Raw genomic sequence first — 19,479 nt, 5'->3', positions numbered from 1 at the left:
GCACAAACTTTCCCTGTATTTTAAAGAAGATGAATCCTCAACAATGAAGTCTTTTTTTTTTTTTTTTTTTGCCAGTCTTTAACTCAGACCTGAGTACTGTCCCTGAACATTTTTGCTCAAGGCTAGCACACGGGGGTTGGGGGATGGGAGGGTAGGGTAGGGGAATTGGAGAGGGGAGGGAGGAGTTGGGGAGGTGGGGAGGAAAAAGATGGTAGGGGAAATATAAAGGAGGGTATAATAATACTTGATAGGAAATGGACTCATTACCTTGCTCATGTAACTGTAACTCCTCTGTACAGTATCTTTACAATAAAAATATATCAAAAATAAAAAATAAAATAATAAAAAAGGCTAACATACTACCACTTGAGCCACAGCTCCACTTTCATCTTTTTGCAGGCTAATTGGAGATAAGAATCTCATGAACTTTCTTGCCCAGGCTGGTTTTGAACTGGGATCCTCAGATCTCGGCCTCGAGTAGCTAGGATTACAGGTGTGAACCCCTGGTGCCTGTCTTGAAGGTTTTTTATTTTTTCAATAAAGTATTTAGAATAGTTTGAGACTTACAGAAAACTTGCAGAAGAGCAGAGTCCTACAAATCAGTTTCCTGTTGCATATTTTTCATTAGTAGTTGATTTGTTTGCAGTTAGGAAAGCATATTAGTGCCTTACATTGATGCTATTGGTATACATTTTGTACTCATGTTATTGGCATTTAACTCATTCAGACCCCTTCCATTTTCTCTCAATGGCTTCCTTCTCCAGTGTCCAGTCTAGGATACCACAGTACATCCAGTTGTCCTGCCTCCTGTGGCAGATCTTGGCTGCAGCATGTCCTCATATTCTTCTTGGTTTGGATGACCTTGATAATTTTTAGGTTGGCCAACGTTTTGTATAAAGTTCTTTCAGTTGTGGTTTTTAGTGTGTGTGTGTGTGTGTGTGCGCGCGTAAAACCATGACCCTCCGGTTTCAACCCAGCTACAGTGGATAACCTTAACTTTATAAATGCTTCAATCAGTTTTAAGTATAACTCTCTTTCGAGAAAAAAAAAATAGAGGTGAGAAGGAGTGGGGTTTGAGTTCTGTCACCTATGGGCACTTAAATCATGCTTACATAATAAAACCCTGGAGAGGGTGCGGGGAGGCTCCCGGAAGTGGCCCTCCAGGTGGGTGTGGCTTCCAGGTGGGCGTGGCTCGCCCACTGATTTACTGCCCCCAAAGTGTGGGCGGTACCTCAGGTGGGAGGAGCCACTTCGCCCTCTCGGCCCCGCCCCCTCAGCCCTGTCGCACTGCGCATCACCGCGGGCGGCCTCCAGGAGGCGCCGGGCCCAGAACACGCTGCCACTACCCTGAGCGGAGGAGGCGGCCGGACCCACGGCTCAGAAGTAAGTGAGGGCATCGCGGACCGGGGTAGGCGTCGGCGCCATCTGGGGGCTGGGGCCACTTGGGGGTCCGGAGGGCCCGCTCTTGTCTGGGCGCCGCGCGGGAGGCGGAGTGGGAGGCCGCGACCTGGGTGACTCGGAGCCGCGGGGCTGCTGGAAGGACCTCGGGGAGACCGGCACGCGAGAGGGGGCGGGGTTTCCGGTGGGGCCGCCTCTGGGTCCTCGCGTGCTCCGCGCGCCGCGGCCCGCCGGGGCTCGCGCTCCTCCCCTCAGCCCCCCCCCAGCCCCCAGGCTCCGGCCGCTGGCCGGGCGCATGCGCGCCCACCGCCGCCATCTGGTGCTTGGCTCTGGGGTTAGATCACATTTTCAAGTCTAAAACCTGCTGTGGCGCGCGAAAAAAGCCCCGGCCATAGTAACCTCTATGGAAGGCTGAAGGCAAACGGGCCAAGATGTCTACAACACGTGTCCCAGATAAAGGGCTGATGTGGAAAGACCTGAACATTTAACAGAATGGAACGGCGGCTCGGAGTCCAATTTCCACACTGGCCGGGGCTGGCGCCTGTAACCCTAGCTGCCCGGAGGATCGCGGTTCGCAGCCAGCCCGGGCGGGAAAGCCCGTGAGACTCTCCACCAACCACCCGCAGCCAGGGGAGCCGTGGTGTGCGTGGTAGCGTCTTGAGCAGAGCCTCCAAGTGAGAGCTCCAGGCCTGAGGTCAGGCCGCGCCCGCAGGTGGAGGCTTTGCGTGGACCTTCAACAATGGGAGGATGCACGGCTTCCCTCCCTGGAGAGAGACTTCCGTTCGCCCAGGCAGGTCTGTAGCCGCGTCTACCTCGCAGTCGTTCGCCCTGTGCTCAGTGACTGCGCGGGCTGAGAATCTCCCCTCCAGGAGCCGTGTCTGTGTACAGAGTTTGCACGGAGTTACCACATCGCCTGCGAGGGCAGAGCTTTGGAAATCGTGTCCATGAACCCGATGCACCCCATCTGCTCGCTAGGATGAGAGTGCAGAAAGAGCTGGGCGAAGCGACGCGGAGTGACTGATATGTAGAAGAATGTGAATTACAAAATAGCTCTGTTACCAGGCTGTTTTTGTGGGAAAGAGAAGAGCAGCAATTAGGTGTGCGTGTGTGGGTACTGGGGCTTGAACTCAGGGAGGGCCTGGTGCTTTCCCTTAGCTTTTTTGCTCAAGGCTGGCACTCTACCACTTGAGCTACAGCTCTACTTCCAGCTTTTTGGTGATAAATTACAAGTAAATCTCATGGTTTTCTGCCACAGATGGCGTCAAACTCCAATCCTTAGATCTTAGCATCTTAAGTAGCTAGGATTATAGGCCTGAGTCACAGGTGCCTGACTAATGAAGGAAGGAAGAAAAGGAGGGAAGGTGGGAGGGAAGGAAGGAAAGGAGGGAGGGGGAGGGAGGAAGAGGGAAGGAAGGCAAGAAGGCAGGATGGAAGGATAGAAGGGAAGGAAACACTAGAAACTAACAATTTGGTTACTTGAGAGCTAGGAATGGGGAAAGTCTAAAGTAGCTACTTCTAGCCAGACGCTGGTGGCTCACACCTGTAATCTAGCTACTCAGGAGGCTGAGAGCTGAGGATCGAGATTCAAAGCCAGCCTGAGCAGGAAAGTCCGTGAGACTCTTATCTCCAATAAACCACTAGAAAACCAGAAGTGGCGCTGTGGTTCAACTGGTAGAGCGCTTGCCTTGAGCTGAAGAGCTGAGGGACGGCGCCCAAGCCCAGAGTTCAAGCCCCATGACTGACAAGATCTGAGCATTGCGGTTCAAAGTCAACTCCAGGCAGGAAAGTCCATTGACTATTATCTCCAATAAACCACTCAAAACCAGATGTGATACTGTGGTTCAAGTGGTAGAACACTTGCCTTGAGCAGAAAAGCTGAGGGACAGCATTTAGGCCCAGAGTTCAAGCCCCATGACCAAAAACAACAACAAAAAAAGTAGTTAGATATGCGTGCTTGTGCTTGTAGTCCCAGGTACTCAAGAGGCTGAAGTAGGAGGATGGGCTTAAGAATGGGAGTTTGAACCCAGCGTGGCAACATAGCAAGATCTATCAAAAAGTAAAAATTTAAAAGTTAAATCAACAAAGATGAGATGAAGGAACCCCTAACATTGACTAAAACACAAGAAATGAAACTTAACCTCTATAATAAACTAAGCCCAGAGAAATGGACCCAAGTAACTCTGAAATCTCTGATTATATACCTCCTGTGTATAAGCAGGCAAATAAACTGCAGAAGTTTTGCACTTCACTGAGTTGTTATAGCAATCCTGAAAGTATTTACATGTCACCCTGGTTATACATTTAGCAGCCAAAAATCTCAGTGGGAAAAGGAGCTACATGGAATGAAGGAAGGCAAGGCAGGCTTCTATAGATTTCTATTAGGATTTGTTTTACGATACTATTTTCTTTTTTTTTGGGGGGGGGGTCTGGTCATGGGGCCTGAACTCTGTGCCTGGGCGCTGTCCCTCAGCTCTTCAGCTCAAGGCTAGCGCTCTACCACTTGAGCCACAGCGCCACTTCCAGCTTTTTTCTTTTTGCTTATGTGGTGCTGGGGAATCGAATCCAGGGCCTCATGCATGCAAGGTAAGCGCTCTACCACTCAGCCACCTTCCCAGCCCTTACGATACTATTTTCAACATTTTTATTTTTATTTTTGTTTGGTTGCGAGGTTTGAACTCTGCGCTTGGGCGCTATACCTCAGCTCTTCAGCTCAATGCGAACGTTCTACCACTTGAGCCACAGCGCCACTTCTGGTTTTCTAGTGGTTTATTGGAGATGAGTGTCATGGACTTTCCTGCCTGGGCTGGCTTTGAACTGTGATCCTCAGATCTCAGCCTCCTGAGTAGCCAGGATTACAGGTGTGAGCCACCCACACCCGGCTTCAAGTTCTTTGTGTTGGAAACTTCAGGAGCAGGGCTGTACCAAGAGCAATAAGCATCCCTCAGGTCTGTCTTGGTTTCTAAATTCCATAATGCATGAAAGATCAACCCTGAACAGCTTGTGTTAAAGAGCAAGGAGATGCCCAGAGATGGAAACAGGTCAGAAGGAGCAATCTGCACATCAAAATGAATGAACAGTAATGAATGAATAAGAGCAAACAAACTTCCAGATAAATAAATCGAGGAGAGAAGAGCCACCTCTTTCCAGTAGGATAAATGTTGACAAAGGAACAATAAACTGGAAAAGTGACTGAAGCAGAAAAAAATGGATGTTTAAACCATTGGGTGAAAAAGAGAATACTGGTAAATAAGATATTACAGTCTCAAAGTATCACTTTATTTAAAGAGCATCACTCTACTAAAAGAAACTGATGCCAGTTTCCCTCTAGGAAGGGCTCCACCCACCCCAGGACCACTGCTGATGGACCCTCACCAGAAGGTGATGGTTTCCATGTTTGCCAGCTCTGTGCTGCCTTTGTCTCCATCCTTGCTTCTTCTCTTCTTTTACCAGCTCAGCCACTCTCCTAGTGATGAATATAAAAAATGGACAAGGAAGATCAGCGAGAGAGGTCTTTATTTGGACTGAACGTTGCAACACCAGTATATAGCAGAAGAGGGCAACTCTTAGAACTAACAAAGTGCTCTGTGCAGCCAGCTTATATAGCCAGAAAGGGGTGTGGCCAGGGCATTTGCACCAATCCTGAAAGCCCTTTATGAAATGAAGGGCTGTGTTTGTACCACTCCTGCTCTTCTGGGGGAAGTGATCTGCCCTGGATGGAAATGGTTGTACTGTATCAAGACTTGTTGGGGCAAAAAGTCAAGTGCAGACAGTTTGCTAGGCCCTTATGTTTGGGACCTAGAATCATGTTTTGGATTCAGAGTAGTTGGCTAGATGAGGGTAGGTTTGTAATTAATTTTGCTGGTTCTGGGGGGAAAACTCAGGGCCTGGCCACCGTACCTTAGCTTTTTCACTCAAGCTAGTGCTCTACCACTTGAACCACAGCCCCCCTTCCAGCTTTTTGGTGATTCATTGGAGATAAGAGTCTCATGGACTATCCAGCCCGGGCTGGCTTTGAATCGGAATCCTCAGATTTCAGTCTTCTGAGCATCTAGGATTTTAGCTGTGAACCGCTGGAGCCTGGCACATTAGCAGTGCTTTAAGCAGTGCTCTGATGGTACTTGCCTAACTCCTGTCCATATAAGTCTCTGACATCTGTTTCATTTGCTCTGGATCAAGGTCAGTTTTCTGGTTTCAATCAGTGCCAAGTGGTTAAGAGATCTGTTCTTAGGAAATATTCCCTGACCCGCTGAAGAGCAAAGGGCTATATTTCAAGCCTTACATGAGCCTCCCATACCTTGAGCATTGAATAAACATACCACTCAGTGTGGTTGCTTAGTTATCTGTATATATGTGTGTGCGTGGGGGGGGGGGGGCGCGTGCGCATACACCATTACTGGGGCTTGAACTCAGGGCCTTGTGTTCTCACTTGGCTTTTGGCTTTTCTATTCAAGGCAGAAGCTCATACCACTTGGGGGACAGCTCTACTTCCAGATTTTTGCTGGTTAATTGGAGATAAGAGTGTCTTGGATTTGTCTGCTAGGATGGCTTAGAACCACAGTCCTCAGATCTCAGCCTCCTGAGTAGCTCGGATTTAGGCACCCAGCTCGTTTAATTGTCCTTACAAATATAATTTCTTTCATTTGTACTATTTTTAGGGCAGATGCCCAGAATTATCATTCAGGAAACCAAAAGATGTAAATGTTAGGGGCTGGGGGTTTAGCCCAGAGGAAGGGCGCCTGCCTGGCGCACGCAAGGTCCTGGGTTCGGTCCTCAGCCCTGGGGGAAAAAAAAAAGATGTAAATGTTTTTATAATCTTTAAGAAGGGCACTGATGGAAATGGAAATGTGTGAGACTTGGTGGTGAGGTCTATGCATAGCAGTAGGTTCCAAGAGCAGCTGGCTGGTTTGTGCAAAGGTTTCTCATGTTGCTGAGAACCCCCTGCCCCCAGAGTTTACTTCAGAATTTTCAGCTGCCATTGTCTGCAGACCCGTGGGGCCACCCTGCCTATATTTAGACTTTGAACAATAGAGCTTTTGTAATTAGCTGGCTCTTGGTCTCTGGGAGATTATGCTGAGTAAGAACCCCAGTGTCATTTTGTGTGCAGAGACCTCATAATTCTCCAAAGCAATTGTGCAAATTAGTATAAATCTAAAATCTGAAAGGTATTTGACCTAACTTACTGTGTTGAAAACAAAAATCAGCAGGAATAGGAGTATAAATTGGTGTAAATGCTTGGCAGAAGTTTTGCATTAACTTCCTTCCTTCCTTCCTTCCTTCCTTCCTTCCTTCCTTCCTTCCTTCCTTCCTTCCGTCCTTCCCTCTATGTTTGCACTAGGGACTGAATTCAGGGCCTGGGTGTTTCCCTTTAGCTTTTTTTGCTCAAAGCTGGTACTATAGTACTCGAGTCACTGCTCCACTTCTGGATTTTTGGTGGTTATTTGGGAATAAGAATGTCCAGGACTTTGCTACTTAGCTGACTTTGAACCATGATCCTCAGATCTCAGCCTCTGGAATTGCTTGGATTACAAGCATGAACCACTCCTACTGGCTCCCAGATCAGCTAAGTTTTTTTTTTTGTTGGTTGTAGGGCTTGAACTCTGGGCTTGGCGCTGTCCCTCAGCTCTTCAGCTCAAGGCAAGCGCTCCACCGCTTGTGCCACAGCGCCACTTCCGGGTTTTTAGTGGTTTATTGGAGATACAAGTCTCATGGACTTTCCTGCCCGGGCTGGCTTTGAACGGTGATCCTCAGATCTCAGCTTCCTGAGTAGCTAAGATTACAGGCGTGAACTACTGGCATCAAGCTTCAGTTAATTTTTGAGGTAGTATTTTGCTAACTTTTTGCCCGACTGGCCTCAATCCTTGATGTCCTGCATATCTGCCTCCTAAAAAGCTGAGATTGTAGGCATGTACCACCTGCAATGAAAATGCTCCAAGATTTATGTTTTAAAGCAAGGGAATGGTAGCTGTAAAAGTAAGATGAGATCATCGAGGGATAAGTAATTGAGGAGAGAGGTCGTGACATTAGTCTCATTCTTTTTTTTTTTTTTTGTCGGTTGTGGGGCTTGAACTCTGTCCCTGAGCTCTTCAGCTCAAGGTGAGTGCTCTACCACTTGAGCTACAGAGCCACTTCTGGTTTTCTGGTTGTTTATTGGAGATTAGAGTTTCATGGACTTTCCTGCCGGGGCTGGCTTTGAACCATGATCCTCAGATCTCAGCCTCCTGAGTAGCTAGGATTACAGGTGTGAGCCACCAGCGCCGGGCTCATTCCTTAAATTGGAGGAAAGAGGAAAAGAAACAAGTTACACAATTTATTACTAGGTTATTGTATCTTACCATCAGGGTTATGAAATTCTGTTGAATGTGCTGAGAAATAAATTTGTTTTTTATTGCTATTGTTGCCAGTACCTGAGTTTGAACTCAGGACCTGGGTTTGCTGGGCTTACTCAGGTAGTGCTCTACCATACCTCCAGCCTGAATATGTTACATTAAAAAAATAAAAAAGTAGGTCTGGGAAGGTGGCTCAGTGGTATAGTGCTTGCCTCGCCTGCATGAGGCCCTGGGTTCAATTCCTCAGCACCACATAAGCAGAAAAAGCCAGAAGTGGTGCTGTGGCTCAAGTGGTAGAGCGCTAGCCTTGAGCGGAAGAGCTGAGGGACAGGGCCCCAGGCCCAGAGTTCAAGCCCCATGACTGACAAAAAACAAAACAACAACAAAACACACAAAACAACCTGTAGGTAACCTTGTTTCTCCAAAGTATCTATTGTTTGTGTGTGTTTCATTTGCAAATAACAAAGGGATACTGTTATCTGGAACTTTGTTTTCTGATAAAATCAGGAAACCTTAAAATTTCAGAATTAGAACAGCTTTTCAAGATGATCATCTAATTTGAAATGTCATTAATGAAAACTTATAAGGGTTAGCAAATTAGTTGGAGAGGACTTCTTTAAGCATACAGTAGTAAGGAAAAAATATGAAAACAATAAACTAAGCAACAAATAACTTGAAACTAGGCATCTGTATTTCATGCCTATAATCCTAGCTACAAGGAAGGCAGAGAGGCCAGTGTGGGCCAAAAAGTCCCAGACCCCATGTCAACCTGTACAATCCCAGCTAAGAGGAAGTGTAAATAGGAGGATAGTGGTCCAGACCTGGACCACAAAGAATGAGAACTTAAAAATAACCAGAGCATGGGGGTAAAGACATGACTCAGATGATGGGGGTCCTGCTAATGAGTGGTAAGTGTCAGATACAAGAGAGACAGGGGTGGGAGGGAAAGAGGCGAAGAGAGAAAGAGAGAGACAGAACGGGAGCAAAATGGTTTGGTAGGATAGCCTATGTTATATATAGCAAGTGCCTGTCTAGCAAGTAGACAGTGCTGAGTTCAAAGCCCATTACCAGACTTGAAGGTTGACTTGATTAGAATCTTTAAATGGTGGGCTGGGAAGTTGGCTCAGTGGTAGTAGAGCGCTTGCCTTGCATTCCTGAGGCCCTGGGTTCGATTCCTCAGCACCACATAAGCAAAAAGAAAAATGCCGGAAGTGGTGCTGTGGCTCAAGTGGTAGAGCGCTCTAGCCTTAAGCTGAAGAGCTGAGGGACAGCGCCCAGGCCCAGAGTTCAGGCCCCACGACCGGACCCAAAAAAAAAAGAAAGAAAGAAAATCTTTAAATGGTGCATTGAATCAGTACACACAAACATAAAAACAAATGATGAACTGGGATAAAAATATACTACACAGACAACAGCTTGAGGATTTATACCCATTATATAGGAAAAAAATATCAATAAGCAAAATACTAAGAAGAAATACCTGTGTTAATTCCTAGAATGTGTACACCCAGTAAAATAATTGAGAAAGTAAGTTTTTCTAGCACATCAGAAGAAAGAAAAAAAGATCACCTCCAACGTCTCTCTCTCTCTCTCTCTCTCTCTCTCTCTCTCTCTCTCTCTCTCTCTCTTTCCATGGGACTTGAACTCTGGGCCTGAGCGCTGTCCCTCAGCTCTTCAGCTCAAGGCGAGCACTCTACCTCTTGCCACAGTACCGTTTCCGGTTTTCTACATGGTTTATTGGAGATAAGAGTCTCACGGACTTTCCTGCCTGGGCTGGCTTTGAACCTCGATCCTCAGATCGCGGCCTCCTGAGTGGCTAGGCTGACAGGCGTGAGCCCTGGCCCGGCCCCTTTGTACTCTAGCTGACCTGAGGCCCGGCAGCGCGGGCGGAGTGGAGCTCCGCCCCGGAGCGGAGGCTTGGGGCTCGGCACGGGTGAGGAGGAAGTGCGGACAGTCGGTGGACCCAGGCCGGGTGGCTCTCCGTTAGGAGGGAGGAGGCGCTCAGCGGGTGCGCACGTTCTTCCCTCCCTCTGCGTCCAGCCCCGGGGTCCGGTGTGGAACGGCCGGGGCAGGTGGACCTGGGGTCAGGAGATCTGAGGTCCGTCCTGCCCGACGCCTGCCCGGGCTGCAAGCGAGCGGGGCGGGACCGGCGGGCACCCGTGCGGGCGCACCGTCCCCGGACTGCGGGGCGCCCCGGGCGGGCGTTGCGCTCTTGGGGACGCCGGCCGCCGGCCGCGGGCCTCTGGGGAGTTGGTTGCTGACGGGGGCTCGGTGCTCCCCTAGCTGGCTTCTCGTGGAGCGCTGACGGCCGCACCCCTGCCCTGGTGGTGGCTGATGGTCTGGGCCCGGGAGCGGGGACCCGAGGGAGCGCACCCGCGGGCGGGCCGCGCTCCGAAGGCTCCACTCCTGGCCGTATGGCCCCCCTGCACCTTCCCGCCGCCAGGTCTGCGCTTTAAGACGAGATTGGAGGTGCTGGGGACGTAGCTCTGACAGACCCCGAGTCGTTTCTAGAAGGTCTAGGTCTGATCCCCGGCGCGCGCTCTCTGTAGTATACACTTAGGCTTTCTTTATTAATCTTTTAAACATGTGATTTCTCTGCTGTGTGTGAGGTGCTGTGGAGAGGGGTGGCCATCTCCCAATCAGCTAATGAGGACCTCTTCTGCGGGCAATGCCACTCTTCCTTCACTGCCCCCCAGTTTTCCCCTCCCATCCCTGTCACAAGTTACCAAGTTCATTTTCTTCTTTTTTAATCTTTAAGTCGTTGTTCAAAGCAGTCTGGATCCACCGTGTCAGGCGGAGTACAATACATCTTGATTAATGCCACTTCCATTCTCCTCATCTCTCCCAAGCTTTAGGCTTCCTCTAAGTATGGAAGTCTCAGTTACTGAGAGAAAGTGTTCAGGCTGGCTGAGGAAGAAGAGAAAGTTGCGTACCGGACTCACTGCTAGGTTCAGAGTTCTCAGCCACAGAGCAGGGTGAGTCCGATTTTCAAGTTACCCCTCGGTGTATCTTTTGGTGACCTCCAGTGTCTGTCTGCGGGTCCCTTTCTCAGCTTTGGTCCTTCACTCCTTATGCCCCGTCCCCCCTAAGTGTCAGCACCCCACCCAGCTGTCCTTCCTGCTCTCCATTTTCTTAATGCTGTGAATGTGCAGTGAGGACCGAACCCCAGTCTACATCTCCATACCCTGAAGGCGGCCAGGTGGTGGGGATGTCCCGCCAGATGGGCAGGCCGTCGGGCTGGCCACGGTCAGGATTTAGGCAGATTGGCTTTTCCAGCCTGAGAAAGGCTAGGCCGTTTACTGGGAAGGAGACCCCACCTGCTTTATGCAGACTCTCAAGAGGCCAGGCTTCCAGCTCTGTTCAGAGGACTGGTGTCATAGCTCCTGTCAGGGTGAACCGGAAGTACAAACCTGCCCTCTATCCCCTTCCTGTGGGCTGTTTCTCCAGAGCAGTGGTCATAGCCTCGCACCCACACCAGGTAGACACAGTCAGTACTCTCCATTAGAGCTGTGGAGAGAGAGGCACATGCCTATGGTCTCATGGATGTTGGGGGAAGAGTCTTGCCAGGATATGAACCCCAGGATGCCCAGCCCTGACCTTTCCCCTTCCCTACATGCACTGCAGCTCACACAGGCCTAGTCTTGGATACTCTGCTTTTTTCTTATTTTCCTTGCAAAGATTTTAGACGATTTCTACGTTCATTCACTTGACCTCCTAAACCTGTCCTCTCCCAAAGGATTTAAAAATGTGGCTCCCGCCTGTCATCCTGGCTACTCAGGAGGCTGAGATCTGAGGATAGTGGTTCAAAGCCAGCTGGGGCAGGAAAGTCTGTGAGACTCTTCTCTCCAGTTAACCATCAAAAAGCTGAAAGTGGAGCTGTGGCTCAAGTGGTAGTGTCAGCATTTAGCTAAAAAGGGAATGTGCCTGGGCCCTGAGTTCCAGTCCCAGCAAAAAAAAAAAAACTTAAAGGAATGTGTTTGCTTGTAATGCAGAGAATTTTGTGAGCACTTCCCTCTCTACTGGCCAATGGGTAAAAAGAGATGGAGGGGTTCTACCTCTGGAGAAAGAAATGGAGGTCTGAGCCCAATTTGGATCTGAAAGTTTTTCTGGAGCGTCTGCTGTGTGTAGGCATAGTGCTAAAAGCCAGGGGTAGAAGGTGAAGAAGAGGTCACTACAAATGCATTTTTTGTATATTCAGTTTTATTGTAAATGTATTAGAATTCCAGAATTATGAAACTCGAGGCAGTTGGAGATGATTTGGTTTGTGTTTCTGTCATTCTGCTTTTGTTTTTTTGTTTTTTGCTGGACCTGGGGCTTGAACTCAGGGCCTGAGCGCTGTCCTTAAGCTTTTGTGCTCAAGGCAGGTGCTGTACCACTTGAGCAACTGTTCACTTCTGCTTTCCTTTTGTCTTTGTAATAGTTGAGAAACTGAAGCCAAGAGAAATGAAGTAACTTCCTTAAGACTACATGGCTGGTAGTGTGCACTTGTAATCCTAGCACTTGGGAGGTAGAGACAGGAAGATCATTAGTTTGAGGCCAGCCTGGGCTATCTATGAAGACGGTCTCAACAGACCCACACATCTAAACAAAGAGCATATGGCTGTTTGGAAACATTGAAGAGTAAAAAAAGAGTGATAATAAAATTAAGCAGAAGGTCATACTCTGCTTTTCTAGAATTCCTTGTTCTGAAATAATTTTATTTTATTTTATTTATTTTTTTGGGTCCGGCCATGGGGCCTGAACTCTGGGCCTGAGTGCTGTCCCTCAGCTCTTCAGCTCAAGGCGCGCTCTACCACTTGAGCCATAGCGCCACTTCTGGCTTTTTTCTTTTTTTCTTATGTGGTGCTGAGGAATTGAACCCAGGGCCTCATGCACGCAAGGCAAGCACTCTACCACTGAGCCACCTTCCCAGCCCCATGAAATAATTTTAGACTTACAAAATATTTGCAGAGCCGGGCTCTGGTGGCTCACGCCTGTAATCCTAGCTACTCAGGAGGCTGAGATCTGAGGATCGTGGTTCAAAGCCAGCCCAGGCAGGAGAGACCATGAGACTCCTATCTCCAATAAACCACCAGAAAACCGGAAGTGGCGCTGTAGCTCAAGTGGTAGAGCGCTCGCCTTGAGCTGAAGAGCTGAGGGACAGCGCCCAGGCCCAGAGTTCAAGCCTCATGGCCGACCAAAAACAAAACAAAACAAAACAAAATATTTGCAGATTGCCAGCCATGGTGGCGCATGCCGGTAATCAACGAGGAGGATAAGGCTGGAGGACCACAAGTTCGAGACCAGCCTGGGCTACAAAATATTTGCAGAAATCTTCAGTGAGTTCTTTATACCCATCACTTTTCTTTCTAGGGTTATTATGTTCCACAACCATGGAGCTATTTAAAATGATGCCTTAACACTGGTTTTACTTAAGGTTGCTCCGGGTTTTTTGTTTGTTTGTTTGTTTATTTTGGATCTATGTCATTTCAATTTGTTACTGTGCATCTAGAGTCTTCTGTGCTCTCAGTTACATTTATCCAGTGAAGGTTTTTGGGGACAAATTAAAATCTCAGCTTCCCCACCCAGATGTAGGTTCTTAAGGCAAATTACTCAAATGTTCTGAAATTCAGCTGCTTATTCTTCAAGTAGCAGTTGGTTATAGTCGCCTTGCAGAGTATACTGGTCTATTTTCATTTACTATAATAAAATACTGGAGGTTGGGTAACAATATAAAGAAAAGTTTACTTAGGTCACAGTTTTGGAGGCTGAAAGTCCGAGCTTAAATGGCCCCAACTGTTCAGCCTTTGATAGGGCCTCTGGTTGTGCCAGATGGCAAACCTGCCAGAAGGGTGCAAGCACAGTGTTGACCTGGTTTTATAACAATGCACTCTCTTGACAAACCACACAGTACCTCTAGGGCCCTAACCTCCTTTCTCTAGACTACACCTCTTAGGAGGTTCTGCCATCTGTCTTTGTCTCTCTGTAGAATTCCGGTTTCAAACTCAGGGCTTACCATTTGTGAGGCAGGCACCCATGCCTCCTCTTTTGGCACTGGATGTTTTGAGATGGGTTTTGCTTCTTGCCCAGGCACAAGCCTGCACACTGGACTGCAATCCTCCTATTTCATGCCTCCCCTCTCAGCTGGGATGACAGGCATGTATCATGGAGTCCCATGAATTTTTTTTTTGCCCAGGCTAGCCTTGAACCGGAATCCTCCCAAACTCTGGCTCCTATGGATTGAAAAATGTGGATAATACTGTCCCAGCTTTGGTGGAAAGTTCTCAGGTTGGCCTTGAATCACCATCCTCCTTATACCTGCCTTTCTAGGTAGCTATTATTACAGATGTGAGCTACTGGGCTGCGATTCCACCATCTTTGTTGTTGTTGTTGTTGTTGTGTTATCCCTGTGCTCCCACTCAGGGTCTAGGTGCAGTCAGAGTTTGTTTTTTCCTCAAGGCTAGTGCTCTACCACTTGAGCCACAGCTCCACTTCTAGCTTTTTGGTGGTTTACGGGAGATAAGAGTTTCATGGACTTTCCTGCCTGGGCTGGCTTCCATGCAATCCTCAGATCTCATTCTCTTGAATAACTAGGATTACAGGCATGAGTCATTGGTGCTCAGCTCTGCTCATTATTTTGAGATGGGGTCTCTTCCTCCCGGTGCCTGGTTTCAGTCCACTATGTTATGCTTCTTGGTATGAGACACACATTTTGTTAACAGGCACACATCATCTTGTTTAGTTTTTTTTGTTGAAAAAGAGCTTCATGAAACTTTCCCTGCCCAGGCTGGCCTGGAACAGAAACCATAATAATTTCAGCCCCACAAGTAGCTAGGATTACAGGTGTGAGCCATGAGCAGGTGGCTCTGTGCTGCTAGTTTAAATCGGATGGACAAATGGCCAGGATAGGGTACTTTACAGATCTACCCTTGGATCAGCAAAGACTTGGGCAGGATACACCCGGCTGCTTTATTGAACTGGCAAATAGCACAAACTATTTCCTGTGTTTGAAGGTGTTGAGGGCTCAGTATTTTATACATTTTCCCATGGGAAAAATCTATTTGTGTCAGGAATAATTATAATACCTTGGGACAAGAACACCATGAATCATAATTGGTGTTCCTTCTATCCACTGGTCTCAGATCACAGTCAGACTGGTGACCCACATGTGGGAAGAACATGCTGTGCAGCCTTTGGGGACTGGTGATATTAAAGAAACAAACCAGGGCTGGGAAGGTGGCTCAGTGGTAGAGCGCTTGTCTTGCATGCATGAGGCCCTGGGTTCGATTCCTCAGCACCACATAAACAGGAAAAAAAAGCCGGAAGTGGCGCTGTGGCTCAAGTGGTAGAGCGCTAGCATCTATCTATCTATGTGTCACCACTTGGCCTGAACCCTTTTTTTGCTTCAGTTATTTTTCAGGCAGGATTTTTTGTTTTATGCTTGGGTGCTGGCCTCAGACTGTGATTCTTGTATCTTCAGCAACCTCCTCACTAACCGGGGCCACTTTCAAGTGAAGCCACTTTTATTGAGGAGATGGGGTCTTGCTAACTTTTTGTCAGGGAAGTCCGTCAACCTTGATCCTCCCAGGCTCTGCCTCCAGAGTAGCTAGTATTCCAGGCATGAGTCACGGCACCCATTTTACCTTATCCTTTTGAATGCCTGCTTAGTATGATCTAATAAAACAACCTCTTCTCTCTCTTCCCAACTGGACTGGACAGAGGCCTGTTAGCTCCTGGTATGGTTCCTTAGCAGATGTTTGCTACTAATGCTTTAAATGTGTGTCCAGAGCCTTCGGTTCCCAGGGGAGGGAGGCTGGGTGTGTTGGCTAAATTACACCTGGCAGCCTCAGTTCCCCACCCCTATCCGGGTCCCTTCTTTCTCCCTCCATCGCCCCTACTCATTAGGCATCTCCAGTTCCCTTGCCTCCACCACCTCCTCAGGTCTGTGTGCTGGTGCAGCTTTGGCCTCTTGCAGTCTCTTCCTCTCCGCAGCGACTTTCTGGTCCCCCAGCTCCTCACCATCCTCCCAGACCCGGCTTCCCTCCAGAACCCCATCCCTGGTGGGCCCCACGTCCTCCACTTCACACAGGTGCACGACCCCACAGCTGACGTCCCTTCTCCAGGATCCCCTTCACCCCACTTTGACTCTCCTTTCCCGCCATCACATGGTTCCCAGCCCCGTCCCCTTGGAGCGCGTCCCCGTACCGCGCGCGCGCTCGGCTTCCCCGCGGCTTGTCTCTTCCGGTCTGTGCGGGGCGGGTCCGGAGGCCGCGAGGTGGAGCGCCCCGGGCCCGGGCGCCGGCCATGCTCATCACGCTGTGCTACCTCTACCTGTGGGCGCGCTGGGGGCGCGCGCCCGCGACGCTCGTGCCCGGCACGGTGCGGCGACTGCGCGCGCGCTGCTCCTTCACTTTCTGCGCCGCGGCCGCGCAGCCCAGGGGCGCGCGCGTGTGTCTGCGCCGCGGCGGCCGCGTCTTCTGCGTCGGGGAGAGCCAGGTGTGCGGCGCGGGCCGGGCCGGGGGGCGGGGACCGGACGAGGGCGCGGGGCGCGCCCCGGGGCTCAGCTCCTCGCGGAACCGCTCGGCCGCCGGGGGGCCGGGCCTGGGCCGGGGGCCTGAACTTGGAAAGAACTTTCCCGCTCCTCTCCATCTCCGGGCCGGCGCCCCTGCTCCGGGCGCCCCGCGGGCCTCGCATCCTCGGCGCTCCGCCCAGTCTCGGGGCGGCGCCGGGGTTCCGGGGAGGCCCGGCCTCCGACTCCGCCCCTAAACTCTGCTGGCCGGGGCGCCGCGCCGGAGTCCGGCCGGTCCTCCGCCCTGTGGGAAGTGGGTGCGCTCTGGGCCGGGCGAGGCCGCGCGGGCTGGGGGAGGCTCCGGGGCGGAGCGTTCGTCTCGGCCGGGCTGGGGAGGCTCCGGGGCGGAGCGTTCGCCTGGGCCTGGCTGGGGGGAGGTCCCGGGGCGGAGCGTTCGCCTCGGCCGGGCTGGGTTGACCGTGGCCGGCACGGGAAGACCGCAGCGACCGGCCCTGCCAAGGAAGCGCCGCCCGGTGCTGACCAGTGCAGTGCGGCCCGCCCCGCCGGTCCCCCGGGTCCGCCCCGCCGCTTGGGTCCCTTGGGAGCACGGTTGACACAGATAACTGAGATCTGAGTGGCCGAGGGCAGCTTTCCGGATGCTCTTTTGTTTTTGAGTAGGGTCTTACTGTAGTCCAGGTTGGACTCAGAACTCCGGATCCTCTGGGTCCTCCTGCCCAGCGCAGCCCCACAGCCAGTCCAAGGGTGGGGTTTTGTATTGCAGTGGTTTCTAAATGCGATTGATTCATTTAGAAAATAACCAGCTGTAGAGGGCCAGCCTTGAGCAGAAAAGCCAATCAAGATCGCCAGGACCAGAGTTCAAGCTCCAGTACTACTCACACACACCAAAACCAAAAAAACCTCGAGGTTTAGGCCAGAAAAGAAGTCGTGAGCTTATAAAACCTTGGAGATATAAGTGTCTCAATTCTTCTGATGCAGGTGGCTCACATCTATAATCCAATCCTGCTACTCTAGAGGCTGAGATCTGAGGATTGAGACTGGAAGCTAGCCTGGGCAGACAAAACCGAGACTCTTATCTCTAACCAATAAAACGCTGGGACTGGAGGTGAGCCATGAAGCACCAGCAGTGAACAGAAAAGCCAAGAGACAGCATGAGGCTCTGAGTTCAAACTCCAGAACACACATACAAAAAGGAAGTTAAAGTCTTTTTTTGTGTGTGTGTCGGTTCTGGGGCTTGAACTTGGGCCCTGGGCACTATTGTTCCTTTTTTTTTTTCCTCAAGGCACTGACCCTGAGTTATGCTCAATGTCAGCACTCTACCATGTGAGCCACAACCCTACTTTGGGCTTTTTTGATAAGTAATTAGAGATAATAATCTTATGGGCTTTCCTGCCTCAGCTGGCTTCAACCTTAATCTTCAGATCACAGCCTCTGGAGTAGATTACAGGTGTGGGTCACCAGCACCATTTCTTTCTTTCTTTTTTTTGGGGTCCGGTTGTGGGGCCTGAACTCTGGGCCTGGGCGCTGTCCCTCAGCTTTTCAGCTCAAGGCTAGCGCTCTACCACTTGAGCTACAGCGCCACTTCTGGCTTTTTTCTTTTTGCTTATGTGGTGCTGAGGAATCAAACCCAGGGCCTCATGCATGCAAGGCAAACGCTCTACCATTGAGCCACCTTCCCAGCCCATTGTTTTGATCTTTACTGGCAAAAATGTTCATAATTTTTGTTGTTGTTGTTGGTCATGGGGCTTGAACTCTGGGCCTGGGCGCTGTCCCTCAGCTCTTCAGCTCAAGGCTAGCTCTCTATCACTTGAGCCACAGCGCCACTTCTGTTTTTCTAGTGGTTTATTGGAGATAAGAGTGTCATGGACTTTCTTCCCTGGGCTGGCTTTGAACTTCGATCCTCAGATCTCAGCCTTCTGAGTAGCTAGGGTTACAGGTGTGAGCTACTGGTGCCTGGCTTGGGGTGGATTTTCTTAAACTTGCCTCCAACCAGGAGTCTCTAGTCTCTGCCTCCCAAGTATCTAGGATTACAGGCTTGACCACTCTGTACCTAGGAGAAGGTACAATTTTGTTTGGAATTTATACTTCCTGTAAAACATGTCTCTGTGTATAGGTATGTATACATACCAGGTACCTGAGTTCAAATTCGTCCTCAGCTCTCCTGCTTGCTCATAGCTGGCACTCTCTTATTTGAGCCACACCTCCAGTCCAGCAGTTTGCTGTTTAACTGGAGATAGAATCTCCTGGACTTTTCTAAGTAGTTTCTAACTGATCCTCCAGGTCTTAACCTTCTGAGTAGTTAGGATTGAACTCTGGGCCTGGGTGCTGACCCTCAGCTCTTCAGCTTAAGGCTAGCTCTCTACCACTTGAGCCACTGTACCACTTCCGGTTTTCTGAGTGGTTTACTGGAGATACGGGTCTCACTGTCTTTCCTGCCCCGGGCTGGCTTTGAACCTAGATCCTTAGATCTCAGCCTTCTGAGTAGCTAGGATTACAGGCGTGAGCCACATGTGCCCAGCCATGTGCTTAACTGGAGATAAAAGAGTCTCAGACTTTTCTGCCCAGGCTTGCTTTGAACTGTGAGCTTCAGATCTCAGCTTCCTGAGTAGTTAGGATTATAAGCACAAGACACCACTAGTTACTAAATGTGCTTTCAGATGTGATTGGGAAAGTTCTTTCATGCTAGGCTGGAAGGAATAGTGGTCAGAATTAGTTGCGTAGAAACAAATAGCAAAGCCGTGAATGCTGTCTCACAAGACATGGAGGGGGGCTGTGTGGCTGGAAGCACCGAGTTGATGTGGTCTGCAGAACGTTCCAGATCTTTGTGTGGATCTGGCTTGCCAGGACACTCTGGCTGAGATCATTGGCACTTGTGGTTTGAAGTGACATTGAATCCTGTTTCTTTTCCTCCATGCAGTCCATCGACGACTTGAACAAATGGGCCCTGTTTCTTGTCTCTCCCTTTAGACTTGAAACAGAACACATAGCATTTGTGACAGAGAGCATTTGGGCTCAGGGTGATAATTTCCAGAGGTCATTGTCTTCAGAAACAGTGAGTACCTTGGGTTTTGATTTGTATGTTAGAAGGAAAATATGTGTCTTAGTTCAAGCTGTTTTGTTTTTTTTTTAATTACTTTTTTTTTCTGGTACTGGGGCTTGAACTAGCTAAGCAAATACTTCAGCACTGAGCTATATCCCCAGTGCATAATTACTATGCCTTTTAATTTCCTAAATCATTGCTTAATTGTA

General features: G+C 49.6%; 1 protein-coding gene across 3 annotated transcripts in view; it reads left to right on the top strand.

The window, feature by feature from the left end:
* The first annotated feature begins 1,301 nt into the window (after positions 1 to 1,301).
* Positions 1,302 to 19,479, top strand: part of Hlcs (holocarboxylase synthetase) — a 162,357-nt gene continuing 144,179 nt past the window's right edge. Inside the window, exons 1-2 of one of the 3 annotated variants that reach the window (XM_070030657.1) lie at positions 1,302 to 1,383; positions 19,148 to 19,282. The gene's annotated coding sequence lies outside the window, so the exon portion shown is untranslated. Of the gene's footprint in view, positions 1,384 to 16,133; positions 16,200 to 19,147; positions 19,283 to 19,479 lie in introns of those variants that run through there. The other 2 variants (XM_070030655.1, XM_070030656.1) reach the window with 2 other exon arrangements.

Source organism: Dipodomys merriami, unplaced genomic scaffold, assembly GCF_024711535.1.
Source record: "Dipodomys merriami isolate MVZ:Mamm:240054 unplaced genomic scaffold, mDipMer1.0.p SCAF_2, whole genome shotgun sequence".
NCBI lineage: Eukaryota > Metazoa > Chordata > Mammalia > Rodentia > Heteromyidae > Dipodomys > Dipodomys merriami.
This window is presented reverse-complemented; position numbering and strand designations above follow the sequence as displayed.